General features: G+C 45.1%; 1 protein-coding gene across 2 annotated transcripts in view; it reads right to left on the bottom strand.

The window, feature by feature from the left end:
• Nucleotides 1–16,211, bottom strand: part of LNX1 (ligand of numb-protein X 1) — a 175,209-nt gene that overhangs the window by 114,166 nt on the left and 44,832 nt on the right. The window contains exons 1-2 of one of the 2 annotated variants that reach the window (XM_032851513.1): nt 5,113–5,176; nt 4,852–4,979 (exon numbers count right to left, since the gene is read on the bottom strand). The gene's annotated coding sequence lies outside the window, so the exon portion shown is untranslated. Of the gene's footprint in view, nt 1–4,851; nt 4,980–5,112; nt 5,177–16,211 lie in introns of those variants that run through there. The other variant, XM_032851522.1, reaches the window with a different exon arrangement.

Below are 16,211 nucleotides of genomic sequence, written 5' to 3'. Positions count from 1 at the left end.
TATGAGATCAATATAACCCCCATTTTATAGATGAATACATGTGTCACTAAAGAAACACAAATTCTCTCTGGCATTCACTCATTCATTTTTCAATACATACTGGGCACATGTAAACACAGCAAATAAACAAATATACCAAACATATCAAGAAAAAATAATCTTCAGTGTCAGAGGAGTCAGTACCCCAAAAAGGCAACCTACTGGATTTTTGGACAGCTCTCATTCTTAGAAAGTTCTTTCTTATATTGATTTGAGAGGCGTCTCCATGTAACTAAGCAATAGGTCACTGTGGTGTCTTTGTTCACTTAGAACAAAAGGAGGTAAGAGGACATGGTGAGGGTAAGGGGTTTACAGGAGGCAACTGACATTCTTGGTTTCTGATTTCAGCTAAGTGCAGTTTCTGTACTTAACAACATGTCTGGTTTTCATGTTAACCCTTATTCTTTGGGGATCACAGATGGCCAAATCCCTTTAACCCAAAAAGAGAGATGTAGTCTTCCTTGCAAATAGTTTTGAAAAGCCCTTGATAGTTTGGAGGCACTGTCAGAGGACCAGAAATATGCCACCCACATAAAAGCGAGTCTGCGTGGTGCCAACCCATAAATATCAGGAATAGTTATGTGTCACCTGCAGGAGGTCCATGAATACTGAAGTGATGAGGAGGACACATTTCAGAGCCACCCTCGTGTGTCCTCTCTTGGCAGTGTCTTACAAGAATGGTCTTTCAAGTGGTCAGAATCCCAGCAGCAGAACCTCTTTTCGCCACTCAACTGTGGAATTCACATCCAAAAGGGAGACACTGGAAGCCAGGGAGCTGGGAATCGCTGCTCTGGGAGAACCCACTGTTTATGGACCTCACGGAATCCTCCCACCACAGGTCTGCAGAAGACCAGGCCTTTCGATGGGCAGCTACCCTACCTTGGAGCGCCAAGATAAACAAGATCATCCTTGTTAACGGGTTTTCTGTCTAAACCTTTGGGGGCCTTTTGGGAAATCTGTTATTCTCAAAGAGTCTTTGGCCCTCCACTGACTACTCTTTCCAACATTGCTATGTCCAAACTGTAGCATGACCTGAGAAGGCGAACTTTAACCGAAATAATCATTGTTTCCTCTACAGGCTCACCTCGAAGACAGATGGGGTTCAGTTCCAGACCACCACAATAAAGCGAGTTCACAACAAAGCAGATAGCATAATAACGTGAGTCAAGGGAATTTTTTGGTTTCCCAGTGCGTATAAAAGTTTAAACTCTATCATAGTCTATTACGTGTGGCATCGCATTACGTCTAAAAAAGTGATGTGTGGACTTTAACTTAAAAATCCTTTCTTGCTAAAAAATGTTAACCATCATCTGAGATTCTAGTGAGTCGCAATCACTAGGCACACGTCACCATAACACATATAGTTGTAATGAAAAGTTTGAAATATGGTGAGAATTACCAAAATGTGACACACAAAGGAACAAATGCTGTTGGGAAAATGGCACTGATGGATGTGCTAGAGGGAGGCTTGCCACAACTCTTCCACTTGTAAAAAAAAAAATGCAGTATTTGCAAACTGCAATCCAGCCATGTATGTACTGCATGTACCAAAAGCTATGCCTGTACTAATCCAACGAGGGTTAATTGATTGAGCCCCTACTCTATCATGGACCAGGCACTTCACACGAAACCATCTCCTGTTTGTTCCTTACCACAGCACTGGCTTGGGGAAGTATTCCATTTTCCAGATGAGGCCGAGTGCGACCGAGAGGCACGAAGCGGCTTATGTCCATTACGTGGTGGAATCGGGTCTCGAACCCAGATCTGTCGCATTCCACCTCCCTTTAGAAAAATAATAGTAGCAAGAGCTCACATTGTGTCAGGTAGTAGTCTAAGCACTTTGGACACTGCGCTCATTTCTTCCTCATAACGAGCCTGTTTTATAGCTGGGATAAGGGGGTCTGATCACCATCACAGGTCACGCTGTTAGCATAAGAGAGCGCTGTCTTTGGAACCCCGGCAATCAGATGCTAACAGAAGGTAAATAAACAAGGACACTACTGGGCAGGGAGGCTGGGGTTCCTCTCCAGGACCCTCTAAGCATGCCAGGAGTAGGGTCGAAGTTATGAACCCTTGTCCTCGAGCGGCTGGTGAACGATGAAAACTTGCCTTAGCCTTTCAGGATAGGGTGAGACTTACAGGAGCCTGGGAACACCTCTGCTCTCATGCCATGCCTCAAGGTCATCCAATGGCACGGGATATTCCGGGAGTGAGGTGATCATCTCCAAGGGAGCTACAAGCCCCCTTCCCCAGTGCAGGGCAGGCTCCCAACTGGCCACCTCCCCCTCGTCCCGGTGACTTGGCATGGCAGATTACCAGGTTGTGGCTAAGGGTGTTTACCTGCAAGATTGGAGGAAACCAAGCACCCACCCTGCCCAGGAGAGAGAGCATAGTTGAAAGCAGAAAAGGCCGCCTGCCAAGTCAGATTATAGCCAATGACAACGGGAACATTTTCCCCGCAGGCCTGCGGAAGACCACATTCGGTGCGTCTGTAGGGGTGTGAGAGCTTTGCGGTGGGAAAGGCAGGAGGACGCAGTAGCCCGCAGCTCCTAAGCATGTTTGGGAGCTGGCAGAGACCGATTGGCCTGGCTCATGTGATGTAGTTTAAGCGTTCTCCTGCCTCCTGCCTATTTTCTTTCTCTGAACTGTTAACATCGGAGTTAATTATGTACAATTAATACCATAACAAGAACTATCAGGGTTCCTAATGATGGCAAACACAGAAGATCTTTTATCTTGGTAGGGTCAGACTATCTCTGTCGAGCACCCAGGAAAATTCCTTCAAGAACGGCCCGCACCTCTATTTGGTCTCCTTGTAGCGCCAGTCACTGGTCACTCGACGCCCTCAGCGTGTTACCCCATTTGCTTCTCATGAGCACTTTAATCATAAGGCTTGTCTCCTGTTTTACTGATGAAGAAATTGACGTTCTGAGAAGTCAAGTAACCTGCTCCTGAGTGTACATGGAAGACACTGTGTGTTTTCTAGGCAGACCTATCGCCACTTGAACCAAGAGATGGGATTACTACAGGCAGAAGCCACTGTGGGTCCTTCACCCCTTTGGACAATACTTGTGTGTAAATTATCCAAGAGACCAAGTGCCTTCTAGATAACCTGACTCTGGATTCCAGCCTCCATATTTTCTTTCCTTTCGTCTATCTGGAGGCATTGCATCCTGAGCTGTGTTCCTTTAGTGGGGAAGGACCTTGACATACAGTGATGAAAGGATGTATTTAATCATAACATCACTGCTGTGCAAAGAGCTAACAGTCCATGGTAATCCAGAGGAATGCGTCTCGTGGAGAGGTCTGTGACTTTAAAGACACGTTCCTCTCCAGAAAGAGTCAGGATCGAGGAGATCCTTTCCTTTCTTCTGCTGACAAAGCTCTGAATCAAGTGAGAAGACTGCTAAGGGACAACCTTGTAGCCACCATCCAAACATACATCTGGGGTGGGGATGGGGGGAAAAGAACAGACAAAAGTCAGTGAGGGAACATTATGAGCTTCCAAGGAGGGAGAGAGAAATTGGCAATGAAGTCCCCAGGCAGATTCTCAGTGGTGGGAAGCGAGGGTCTGAGACCAAACTTTGCTCAGCTTATTTCCATTTTTCCTTCTGAAGACTTGGCAAGCACCTTGAATTTCCGGGGGGATGAAATGAGTGTAACTCCTAACAGCTTATTCCTTTGCAAAGATCTTTGCAAACAGATCTCAGAAAAGTCACTGATGAAGGAATCCAGAATGAAATGTCCCCTGGCTGGTTCATTTCTCCCTCTACAGTTTCCGGAAAATCCCGGCAGGGGACTGGGTTTTTCCTTTCTCTAAGGACAGTGCTGGCTGCGGAGTGTGGCTCTTGGGCTGTCAAGAACAGAAGTAAGACAGGCTGGCGGATCAGGATTAAGAAAACAAAAATGGATCCTAGAGGTAAAATTACTTAAAAAAAAAAAAAAAAAGGTCCTGGCAGAACAATCTTTTCGGTAGATTTGCTATTAAAAGAGAAAAAGAAAGGTGGAAGAATTGAAAAAAAAAAAAAAAAGTTAAAAATCCGACCTGAAGTTACATTCATTCTTGTTAAGCCTGGAGGAAATAATCTTTACTTTAACCAAAGGTCAGCAGGCAGCCAGTCCAGGTCTGGATGTAAACAGCTCTAATCCGGACTGCAAAGTGTTTTTTAAGAACGTCAACAAAGAAAAAATAAAACCCAGTAGACTTTTTTAGAGAAGAAAGAGGGAGGAAAATAAGTGTTGGCCTCTGAGAAGGGCAGCAGAAGGTACCCGTCTGAGCACCGGACTTCTGGCGGGGGAAACAAATGTAAGGTCATCTCCCAGGTTCAGATGGAGATTGCCTCTGGTGAGACAAATGCAGAGAAGTAAGGCCAAATAAGGCAAATGAGGCAAAAATAAGACAACTCTGAATTCATTCGGCCCTGGCCTCCCAACCCTCCCTAAAAACGGGCTGAACAGGTCTGAGTCTTTGAGTTCAGTTTCAAAAATGTCTCCACTATACTCCACTCCAGGGTTAAAAAAAAAAAAAAAAAAAAAAATCAGATCAACTTCCCAGACAAGCAGAGCCTGGCTTAATGATTAAGAGAAACAAAAGGGATTAAATATCTGGCCTGGGAGAATTTTCCTGTACAACCCAAATGTCAAAGCCATCTCTCTGCTCGTCCCTCTCAAAAGAGCTTCTCCCTGTGGGACAAACACCCGGGCTAAGTCATTCAGCTTTTATTTTTTTCATTCAATTTCCTCATTCAGAGAGATCCCTCAGGGGCCAGGGGTCTAAATGCCAGAAGAGAAAAATGAAGGGTTTCAACTCACCTTTTCCAGTGCGTGTCCCGGGCACTCAAGGCAGCCGCAGCCCTGAAGTTCCCATGCCTTGTGGGTGAATGTGGCAGCTCCTGGGGCTCCCGGAGCAGTGACCAGGCTCAACCTTGGTGCACAGGTGCCTAAGGAAGGAGGAGGGCATTGGTTGGTCGAGAGCAGGAAACGTGTGACATCACGGGAGCCTCACAGATAAAACATTGCTGGGCCCTTAGCTATTGAAACAGTCAGTATAGGTCCCGCCCACCTGTCATTTACCTGAATACCTGCGAGCAGGTAGGTGGCGTCTCTGTGCCGACAGATGAATCAGTTAGAGCAATAGGCCAACTGGAATTTACTTTCTTTCCTGAGCACAGCACGTGCCCAGCCCCGTGGACAGATCTGAATTTACAAGCCGGTGGCTTCCGCGGCCCCCTCCTCCCTCCCCCTTCCCAAATAGCTACCTATAAAAAAGAGTTTAAAAGGAAATTTAAACACAGAGACAGTGTTTTGATGGACGTAAGAAAGAAGACTGTGAAGATCCATCAACTGCTTGGAAAACATTTGAGAATTGCCCTCAAAAGCCGTTCTGAATAGCATCCCTTTGAATCCAGCGCTTCTCTGTTCCGATACTAAAAATGGGAGGTGACGCTTCAAATTCATTAAAAAAAAATCTAAGCAGGCTACTGGTTGGCAGTTTCAAGGTCGGGGGTTTTCAAATGCTTTTTCTCCTACTTCCACCCCGGCGGTGGGAAGAGAGCGTTTTAATTCCATATTCAGGAGTTTGTAAAACTTGGGTCTTTCCTACCGCGGCTTCCAGGGCTGTTAGTCACATGGAGCTGACAGTTCCCTCTAAGCCTGCAATTAGGAGCCATTTAAATGATTCAGATTTGAATGATCGTACAGTAATAAGGTGGCTTTGTCTGCTGAATTACAGCCAGGAAGAAGGAGTCAGAATTATTTCTGTCCCAAGCGTGCTGTGTGACCCTGGGCAAGTCACAGTGTTGCTTCAGCTCTTCCAGCAGGCAAGGACAGTAACGCCAAGCTCAGCTCTGCCCGCGCACTGCACCAGCTGGGAGCTATTATGACTGACTGTTAAGCCCTTTGGCATCTTCAAGACGATTGTAAACAACTCCCTGCATTGTATTCAACGCTGTGTATTTCTGCCCCCCCACCCCACTCCCACCCCCAGCATCTCCCGACCATTCATTCATTCTCTGGAATGTGCTACCTGGGGAAACTGTGGCTTCTCCCTCCCAGGAGATGGTCTGCTGGTCCAGAGAGACTTTTTATTCCCCTTGAAGAAAAAAAAAAAGTAGAAACTCCTATTCCCCGCTCCCTTATTCTGTGTCCCTCTTCTCCTGATACCAGAAACCCTTTTGTTCCATGGGTTCGAACATTGTACTGCTTCGGTAGGTTATGGTCAGTCTTTGGGTGAGTAGGTTGGTGGCTTGGCTGGGGGAGGGGTGGAGGAAGAGGAATCAGTGAGAGGGGGAGGGACAGAAGAGGAAAGGAAGGAAGTCTTGATTCTGTTCTCTTGGCCTCAACTTTGGGCTCAGCCAATCATCCAAGACCTTGTGAAATGACCAGAGGGAAGAAGGAGCCAAACTGGTCAAGGGCACGGGCTGCAGGGCGGGCTCTGCATACTTCACCAGGAGGGGAGCAGGCTCCTCTCCCCCAGCCATCCCAGACGGCACACCACCTTCCCCACCTGGGACCTGGGTGCACTGTGAAGAGAATGAAAATCTTAAAAGAAAAAAAAAAAAATCCCATGCACATTTTTCTCCAATAGAAACTAAGGTTGGTGTGGCCTCTCCTTCAGTGTTAACAACAAGAAGAGGCAAACCCTTTTCCATGCGGGTCATTCAGGAAAAGTACCAGTCCCTCAGCTTATTCTCAACTGAGAAACAAAAGCAAAACACAGGTTTCTTCTTCACTTGGACAGGGTGTCCCCTGCGCCCTGAGAAGGGCAGGGTGAGCCACCAACCTAATGAATCATCTAGAAGGCCCAACCTCTGGCACTCTTGGGTCTACCTGCTTTCCCTGTTTATCAATCATGCCTTACCTTTTTCTAGGGCCTCCAAGTCTGTCCTCAGAGAATGGAATCACAGACAGATTTTTTTGTGTTTTTGTTTTTGTTTTTTTGATGGGGGAGCTGTGTGTTTTTGGAGTGGGGGGAACTTGTAGGAAGTGACAGTGCATGAAGCTTTATCCAAAGGCCTCCTGGCTATGGGCTTCGCTTGCTGGATTCACATACACTTGGCCTTCTGTAAGTATGGCCTGATGAATAAAAATTAAGAACAAGGGTTGAGGCAGGAGGGGAATTTGCTCCCTGGTGTCGTTGTATTAAATGAAGAGAAAGAGAAAAAGTAGATACATTTTACACAATCAGCCATCCTCAGTGAGATGCATTTTGCTATATTTAGATTTAGAATAATCTCTAAAGGTTAAAAAAAATCAATATGGGCTTCCTTATTCCATTAGGGCTATTGCATTATGAAGGAAATATTTCTAAATGATTGGTGAAGAGATTTAAGTAATAAACATAAAAAGCTGACATCGAATAAGTGCTTACTGGGGGCTACTTACAGTTCTAAGCACGTTTTACAACAGTCCTAGATGTTGGGTACTATTTGCATTTAAAGCTGGGAAAACCAAGGCATAGGAAGGCTGAGAACTTACGGGCAGCCCAGCCAGCAAGTAGCTGGCCCAGAGCAGTTTTAGCCAGTGGAAAGAAAGGGAGGAGAGTTTCTGATTTCATACTCACCAGGTAACCTCTTGGACATTAACAAAACTTCTGACCCCTCCTCTATTCAGAAGGAAGTATCTTGTGGAAGTAGCCCTGGGAGTATGTGTAAGTTTCTGGGAAGGAGTGTCTTCAGCTGCAAATGAGTTATTAATCTGGTTTCTACGTAGACTATATGTGTACAGAACATATATACATATGCAAATATATGCATATATAACAGATGCATATATTTATGCATATAGTTATGAAGAAACACACTCTGAATACATTACTTGACATCACCGTTTGGAAACCTGTCAAAACCACCCCAGGAATGGAAGATCAACTTGAGGGGCCTTGTCAGAATGATCAGTTGTAAATCTCAATGGTATCTTTTAGGGTGATTTTTCTGTAAAAATCCAACAGTCTATATCTTTAAAATCGGAATGTCTCATCAGGACAGCCTTAAGAACACAGAACTACCTACAACTGGATAATATGAGACCATGTAAAGTTAAGTTCCAGTACGAACCACAGCCATGATGGGTGGTTGAGCCTGGCTTGGCAAATACTACATGCACAATGTTACATTCTTCCCCCCACACACCAGACAGGGGACCCACTAGTCCTTGCTGAAGGGCCATGGACGCCCTTTAGCTGAGAGGTAACCTCAGAATCGTCAAGATGAAAGTCCAAAGACGGTGTAACTTCTAGGTCTCGTTTCACAGAAGGTGGAGGGCTAATCGGGAAAGGAACAGAGTGGTGTTGGCTGGTGCCATCGGGGAAGACTTCATGGAGAAGTCTGATGGATTGGCAAGATGGTGGGAAGGGCACACAGTTCCAGACAGGGTGGCAGTGTAGATGGGGGCAGGGATCATCGCAGCATGTGTGTGTTGAGGAGGAAGCGGTGGTGGGCGAGCAGAGGGAGGCCGGGGAAGAAGATCCTTGGCATGCTCGATTTGGACAGGTAAGGTGGGACCAGATTCTGAAGACCCTCAAGGACTGACTGCTTCGGGTCTTCACCGTGTTACTGGCTACTACTCTCAAGATGAATAAGCAGTTTTTTAACTGGAGGAAAAAAGGAAGAAAGAAATTCAACATCTTGAGCATGGAGTAATTTATTAAGAGTGACAACGTTTTAAGAAACCAACCGAAAAATCTACCCTTAAGTACAGGGAACAAACAGGTTGTTGCCAGAGGGGAGGTGTGGGAGGGGAATGGGTGTGAAACAGAAAAAGGGGATCAAGAGTACACTTGTCTAGGAAAAATAAAGAATGACCATGTCTTCAGTGCGGAGGTAAATCTCCAGGAGATGCCATTTTGGCTACCTTACGATCTTCAGAGACACGCCTCCTCTGCAGTCCTTATATCCCTTAAATACGGTCATCTGGAGGGACAGGTGGAATGCATTAGTAATCTCTCTGAACTCAAGGTTAGGCCTGTCCTAGTTAACCAGCCAGCTCACTTGGGCTTTTTGATTAGTTTGAATTCTTTTATGTATCCTGACAGGGAAATCTAAGGGGGGAAAGGAGGTCGGGTTTCAAAGCTCTTTCCTTCTCGATCAACACAATGAAGGCTGGCATTCTCAAGGATTCCTCCTGGCAATGAACCTATTGCTATGAGCATGCCTCGTGATTCGTCAGAATTATTTTGCCCCTGTTTGCTTCTTTTTTTTTTTTTTATGGCATATTTGTAGAGTTGTCTCAGATGACTAAATGCCACAACAAAACACAGTCCATGTGATTTTAATATACACATCTCAAGAAAAAGCCACTTGGGCTGCAAGTACCTGGCATTATGAGATGGAATTGGCTGTATACATTCCATCATCTTGGACTCAGGTTTTTTTTTTTTTTAAACTAGCTTAGCCCCAAATCTTTCATTGGCTAATTACAAGTGCTTAGCATGATGCAAATAAGCAGATCCTACAAAGGCAATTATAGAAAATAATAGTAATAATCACAGCGATCAGCGGCTGTGATAGATGTTGTCTGGTTCTGTGTATGTGGAGGAGAATCTGGTTCTCTCAAGAAACTCATGACCTGGGTATTGTCTGCTGTGCAGATGAGCTTCTAGAACATTCTACGGATCTACAGTTTAGGAGCAGACAGTTTCTGCTTTGTGTGCTATTTGGAGAGGAGGGAGTACATCAGCTATTGGACTTGGCACCTCGTTTGTGAACTTGGCACATATTTGTGGCCACCACCCTCTGCTCTAGCACACATACACAGAAGGACTTCGTTGTTGCAGTCTCTGTAATTATCACGAGGCCTATATTCCACACCTGTAAATATCTTTATGTTTCTATGTCTCCACTCCTGTGTAAACCAGGTGGGTTAGTCTATGTTTTGGTGATGGTTGTCAGTGTTTTGGAGGTTGTCATGTCTTTGTTTCTTTATTGGTTCCTTCTTTTACAGTTATATTGATTGACCCAATGCCATATATCAAAGATATAAAATATCTCTTCTCCTTGTTAACTTTGGCCTCATTCTAAGGGCTTCCATGTCCTCGTAGATGACCCCTCAAGCATCCTTGACCTCCTCAACTATGAGGACATTTACCTTTGCTCCTCTTAAGCTGCCAGTTCTCTTTTTTTTTTTTTTTTTAAGATTTTATTGATTCATTTGAGAGAGAGAGCACGAGCAGGGGGGAAGAGAGAGGGAGAGGGAGAAGCAGACTCCTCGCTGAGCAGGGAGCCAGACCTGGGGCTTGATCCCAGGACCTGGAGATCATGACCTGAGCCGAAGGCAGAAGCTTAACCATTTGAATCACCCAGGTTCTCCTACGCTGCCAGTTCTTAGGGCCACCCCTTGGATCTTCTTATCACCTCCAAATTTTCCATTTCAGAAAATCTGAGAATGCTTTTCTCTGCTGTATTCTCAATCACTGAAGTTTTCACTCCCTTCCTCAATCTTTGCCTTCTTCTCTGCACTGACTGTGGTCCCTGGTGCCTGGAGGGGGCCCATGGATATCTGCTCTGTACTGTTTTCACTTCCAGCTTATCTGGCCCAGATTCCATTTCTGTGCCAGCATCTTCAATTTCCTCCTGACCTGGTGGGGCCATGGGGCTAGCCTTCTCTCTTCCCATAAGCCTGAAGCCTGGCACCATTATTTAGGGATGTCCTACGGTGCCTGCTGTACTCGTCCCTCTCCTTTGTACTCCTGGTTAGGGTCTTTTCCTTCCCTCTCGGTGGTCATCCCCACCTTCAGTTCATTCTCCTTTACTGACGCCCAAGGCTTTTCAGGATCTGGCCTCTGCTTGCCTATCAAAACTCATCAACATCTTATCTTTCCCATCCACAGAACACCATCCACCTTCCACCTTGCCCAAGTCACCCTGTGTCAGAGAGGAGTAATGCCTCCCACCCCCATTTCCACAGGAAAGTGGTTTCCAAAGCAAACCCCGGCCAGCTCCACACTCCAACTCTGGGAGTCCCTGACTGGGGAAATGGGAAAGAAAAACCAGGTAAGCTCACTTTTGCTCCTCCCTTTCCTGTCTTGGGAGTGAGCTGGACTTTCCCTGTGCCATGCCATGTTCTGAGTCCTCTCTGGGCATGCTTCCTTTTGAGAAACTGCCACTGCCAGGTCTGCTCTGTCCTGGGGTCTTCAAGTTCTGTTTTCCCTTGTTCCAGGTGCTGGTCTCCAGGTTAGAATCACCATTTAAAAGGTGGTATTTTTGCCTCCATAATTACTCTTTTGAATTTTCTCAAATTATCCCAAACCCAGATGGGGAAGAGGCACTGTTTACCACGGTTCTCCTTAGCTATCCCAAATCCTGTTTGTGGTTCCCCTAGTAATCTGCATCTCTCACTTCCAGGCTTTTACCCATGTGATACCCCAATACTTATTGTGCATTTACCATTGCCCAGATTGACGATATGCACTTTATCCGTGTGCTCTTACCAGATCCTGGCAGAAATCCTAGGAGCTAACTCTACTTAACAGATAAAGAAACTGTCTCTGAGAGGTGATGTAACTTGTCTGACATGCCCAGCTGATTACAGCCAGACCTGAGACTCAGGTAAACTCCTCCCTCAGTCTGGGAAACTCCTTCTCCACCTGCAGGGCTCAGCTCAAACGCCATCTTCTTTACAGAAGCTTCTGTGACCTACCCAAGGTCTGTGCCTGTCCCGTGCTGGCCACACTACTTCAGCAAGTGTTTCACGGATTGCCACTTTTCGGAGACCCTCTCCTCTCTAGACAGCCAGGTAAGGAACACAGCTTTTCATAGACCCTCAGGACTCGCCAGGGCTGGGAGGGAACTTAGCCCAATCCCTTTGATAAATATTAGTTAAAAGAACTAAAGATGAATATAAGACAAAGGGAGGCAGTGGGGCGGGTTGGGGGGTGGATGGAGAAACTCACATCAAGTTAAATCTTGAGGATGCCCTTCCTTCTCGCAGCAGTCTAGGCCTGTTGACTTCGGAAAGGGAACAGATTTTAACCCACTGAAGTGTTATAGTAGTCCTACCACAATCTAGACATTCATTATTCACTCATTCATTCTTTCACTCACTTATTCAACAAATTTATTAAATACCACTAACATAGGAGTCAATGACAAGGATAAGAAGAAACTATTTTCAGGAACTCATAGTCAAAGGACAAGTGGAGTTTAAGACCAATGATTAAACAATCAAAGGTGGAAATTGTCATAATAGAGGAGTGGCCACAGGTGCAGTTGCTTGAAGGAGGGGATGGGCTTGTTTCTTCTTGTTTGAAGGCTCCAAGTTGTTAAAAAGTACTTGCCCGAGTTTGCCCAGCTAGTAAATGGCAGAGCCAATATTGGAGTGTAGTTCTTCTTGATTTTAGGGCTCATCATCTTCCCGGGTGCCCACACAGCCTTATCCAGGCCCTTAGCTATGTAGAGGGCCCCCGAGAACAGGATCCTAACCTGCTTCTAGAATCTAAGTGTGTCACTCCAGAGAATCTGTGGTCTTTTACAGCTTTACAATCTTCACATTGTAGGGGTGGGTTCTCTGAGAAGGTAGAAAGGCTAATTACTTCTCATATGTGGTCTCAGAGTTTCATGACCACAGTCAGAACTGCTGGCACCTTTCGAAGAATCTGAAAAAGACCTATTCTCTGCAGGTGACAGAAATATCTGTAGATATTTGTATCTGTAGGATTGAAATTCCTTTAAGGTGGAGTCAGTCTACTTCTGTAAGCCATTCTTAAAGATCCCCACCTCAAACTTCATAAAGTTTTTAAGCCTCTGGTGTAATTTAATTCCATTTTTTGTGCCGTCAGTCCTCAGTGGAGAACAAATTACCATTTCCTCACCAAAACCCTCCAATATATTTGCTGTCTTTTCTGCTGTCTTATAGAGTCCAGGCCCAAGAGACTGACCTCTTCAAACTTTTTCCTGAGGGAGATGAAAATTCATAATAACTAGTAACATAAAGACTTACATACACACACACACACACACAAATATCCCAGTGAGATGGAGTGGAAAAGCAAAATCAAGAGGGGAGTCATCTTGCTGGCCTTGTCAGGTGTGATAAACACAGAGGAAGCCAACTTTCTGGGTGGGGATATGTTTTCCTTCCTAATGAACTTCCACTTCTATCCAAGAAAGAGCAGGTTCTCAAAAAGGGGGATCATTGCCAAGAAGCCTGTCCTTTAGTTCTCCTAAGTCAAAGAATATAAGAAAGAGAGTATCATGAACACCACTCACCATTCATGAGGAGATGGCCTCTTGGTCAGATTCTGACTAATAGAGTCAGCAAAGGAAAGTTCATTTGACTTTTCTCGAATCATGAGCAGGTGAAGATGCTCCTTTTCAACTTGGATGATGAACCTGGCTGGGTGCCTTTTCAGGCCTTTCTTAGAGCTGATTTCCATGGCTCCCTGTCACTCCCCCATGACAAGGCGCCTGCAGTAAACAAGGGTAGACTTCTTGGTGGTCATGAAGCCATAATGAGGTGGAGCAGTGGACCTGGGCTTTGTTGATGAGGTGGGAAGTCTTCCCCATGTCCAGTTCTGGGAACTCTGCCCCAGGAGCTGCCATCTTCTCCCAAAGTCAGCTTGAAAGCTGCACTTCCAGTCCAAAGTTCAGATAATCACAGAGTAATGAATACTTTAACCTACTGTCCTTCGACAATTATGGGACTGTGGGGTTGCTATGGTCATGGACCTTTCTTGGAGTCCCCCATTACGGAGTAGCTCAACTAACCCTGAGTTGGAAATGTTGACTTCAGCTGTAGCTGAGGGGCCAGAGTAGAGGTAAGAGAGCAGGAACTCATTCCCCCTAGGATGTGAGAATGTCTGAGAAGAGGTCTGCATTTCACATTCAAATCCATTCAGCCCAGTTCACTGAGAATTTATGGAGAGTTAAGAGCCGAGAGCTGTGTTATTAACAAATCTGGGTAATAGAGGCCCTAGATGTCCAAGTTCCTTGTTTGTACTGTCTTAATTTGAGGCTTTGTCAATATCAGTGCCAGCCATCACTTCAGGGTGGCCAGGCTGGTTCTTCTGGTTCAGGTTGTCCCCCTGAAGTGGTGTGGTCCATTTGGCAAGAGGAGAGGCCACCCTTCCTGTCCAATCCCACTTTCTCTGAGTTGCCCCAGGAGGTGGACTGGAAGTGCAGCTTTGACATGTCCTGTCACAGGCATACTCGCACCCCCAGGTTAGATGACTCTCACTAAGGTGTCTCTCCAGGGTGGACAGTCCTTCTAGGTGACTTGACTGCACCTGGATCAACACTGTTGATGTTCCATCTGCCCATTAAACTTGCAGTTCTGACTACAGTGTGAGTGTGGCAGCAAGCCAGGTGTACTGTGAGAGGCTCATTCTTCAATGTCATGTAGCTGCAAAATTTTGGCAGAGGGATAGCCGTGGTGCTAGGATGTACCTTCCTCATCTCTGCCCCTAGGGCCTGCTGCATGCACCAACTGATTTGAACTTGAAGTTGAAAGAAGCTCTGTGATGTTTCTGGTCTACCTTAACTCATTTCAATGTAGCAAGGTACCTTCTCCAGGATAAAGGAACCATGAACCACACACTAGGAGTCGCTGACGAGTCAGTCCCAAAAGTCAGTCATCTCAAAGCCAAACTCTTTAAACAGATTGCCATTCTTTCTCCCCGTACCCCATCTCCTCTCCCACAAATCTCCCCATTCTATAGAATCTGTACACTACCTACCCTCTTTACCCTTGCTTAAATGGCTAGCTTCTGTTAGTACCATCTTCCTGCCCTGGAAATGATCACATGAGATTTCATAGAAAAGCAAAAGTGGATCCTCATCAGGAAGTCCTAAGATTCTGGTAGTCAATGGAAAGAGGGACAGAATGAGAAATAAAAATCAGGTTCTGCCAAAGTACATGCCAAAAGTAATGGAAATGAAATTAACTTCGGAAGTGATCCAGGGATAAATCCAAATGTAACAAGTGAGTTCTGCTATCTGTGATTCTGATACAGCCATTAGGGAGTTTGTCTGGATCCTGAGAGAAACAGATGCCAAGATATGATGAAACATGCAAAGACTTTATTAGGTATAACACCTATGTGGGTGACAATGAGATGGGAACTGGAGAAAGGTTGGGAGAGCACATGAAGAAGTATAATGATGTCTTTGTTGAATGAATGCATGATGAACAAGGTTCAGTTCGGAAAGGGAAAGAGGAAAGAAACATTTGGTCACAAAATGATGTGAATTTCCAAAGTTGCTATTAGGTTATAGGTAAGGGAGATACTCAGCTGGTGTCCACAATGCGGTTGTACCAGGTATTTACTCCTGACACCTTGTCTGACTGCTCTGGTCTATTATTGGTTGATGCCTGTGGTGAACTGATTTTTAATATTTTGAAAATGACCTCTAGTTAATTGGGCTATCATACTGCCTGGAATATTTGGCAATGGTTTCACAAATGGAAAATTTATTTCTGATGGCCTTTTCACTGCAACATAGGGCTGTCATACATATTAACAATTCACATAGATGGTGGTGGTTGAGAAACAAAGGGAACTGCCGAAACTCATTTGTTGTTCTCTGAATTTGTTGGAGGGTGGTTTATCAGATTTATGGTATGTCCATTCAGAGTTGTCAATGAGCTGCTAGTTCTTATTCTGTTCTTCCTGGGAAGGAATGTATATTACTCTTTTCTCATTGGCCCACTAAAAATCTAGCAAACTACAGCTGGTGCACTCCTTATTTACTCTTTTATCATAAGCACAGTATCCCTTCCTTAAATAGGAAAATATTCGAAGAAAAAATGAACTGAGGCCATGAAAAGTGACTGGTCATTTAAGTTTTTACACTCACAAAATGCTGAACTAGTGAGGGAAAACTAGTGAAATTTCTAGACTTATAAGCCTGGTAGACAAGAGGCAGAACTAGCAGAGCCCATGCCAATATGGGAGTGTGGAGGCGGGAAGAAGCAAGAGAAAGTGACCCAAGAGTTCACAGAGATTGGTGAGGACTGAATTCTCACAGGCAGTGGTATCGGGGTTCAGGCCAAGTTTAACTAGATCTCCAAAGAACATCTAATCTCTGGGATACACTTAGACTAGCTGGATTTGTTTGTTTTTTGTAACCAAAAGTGAATTATGACTATCAGTCCAAAGACTGAGACAGAGTAACTTGTTTTTCATATAATGAAATAAAGAGTAAATTCCCCTAGACTAAGGATATGTGTTCGTGTCTTGG

Source organism: Lontra canadensis, unplaced genomic scaffold (assembly GCF_010015895.1).
Source record: "Lontra canadensis isolate GAN:19392208 unplaced genomic scaffold, GSC_riverotter_1.0 scaffold1, whole genome shotgun sequence".
Taxonomy (NCBI): domain Eukaryota; kingdom Metazoa; phylum Chordata; class Mammalia; order Carnivora; family Mustelidae; genus Lontra; species Lontra canadensis.
The sequence above is the reverse complement of the archived record's forward strand: the minus strand, read 5'-3'. Positions and strand labels throughout refer to the sequence as shown.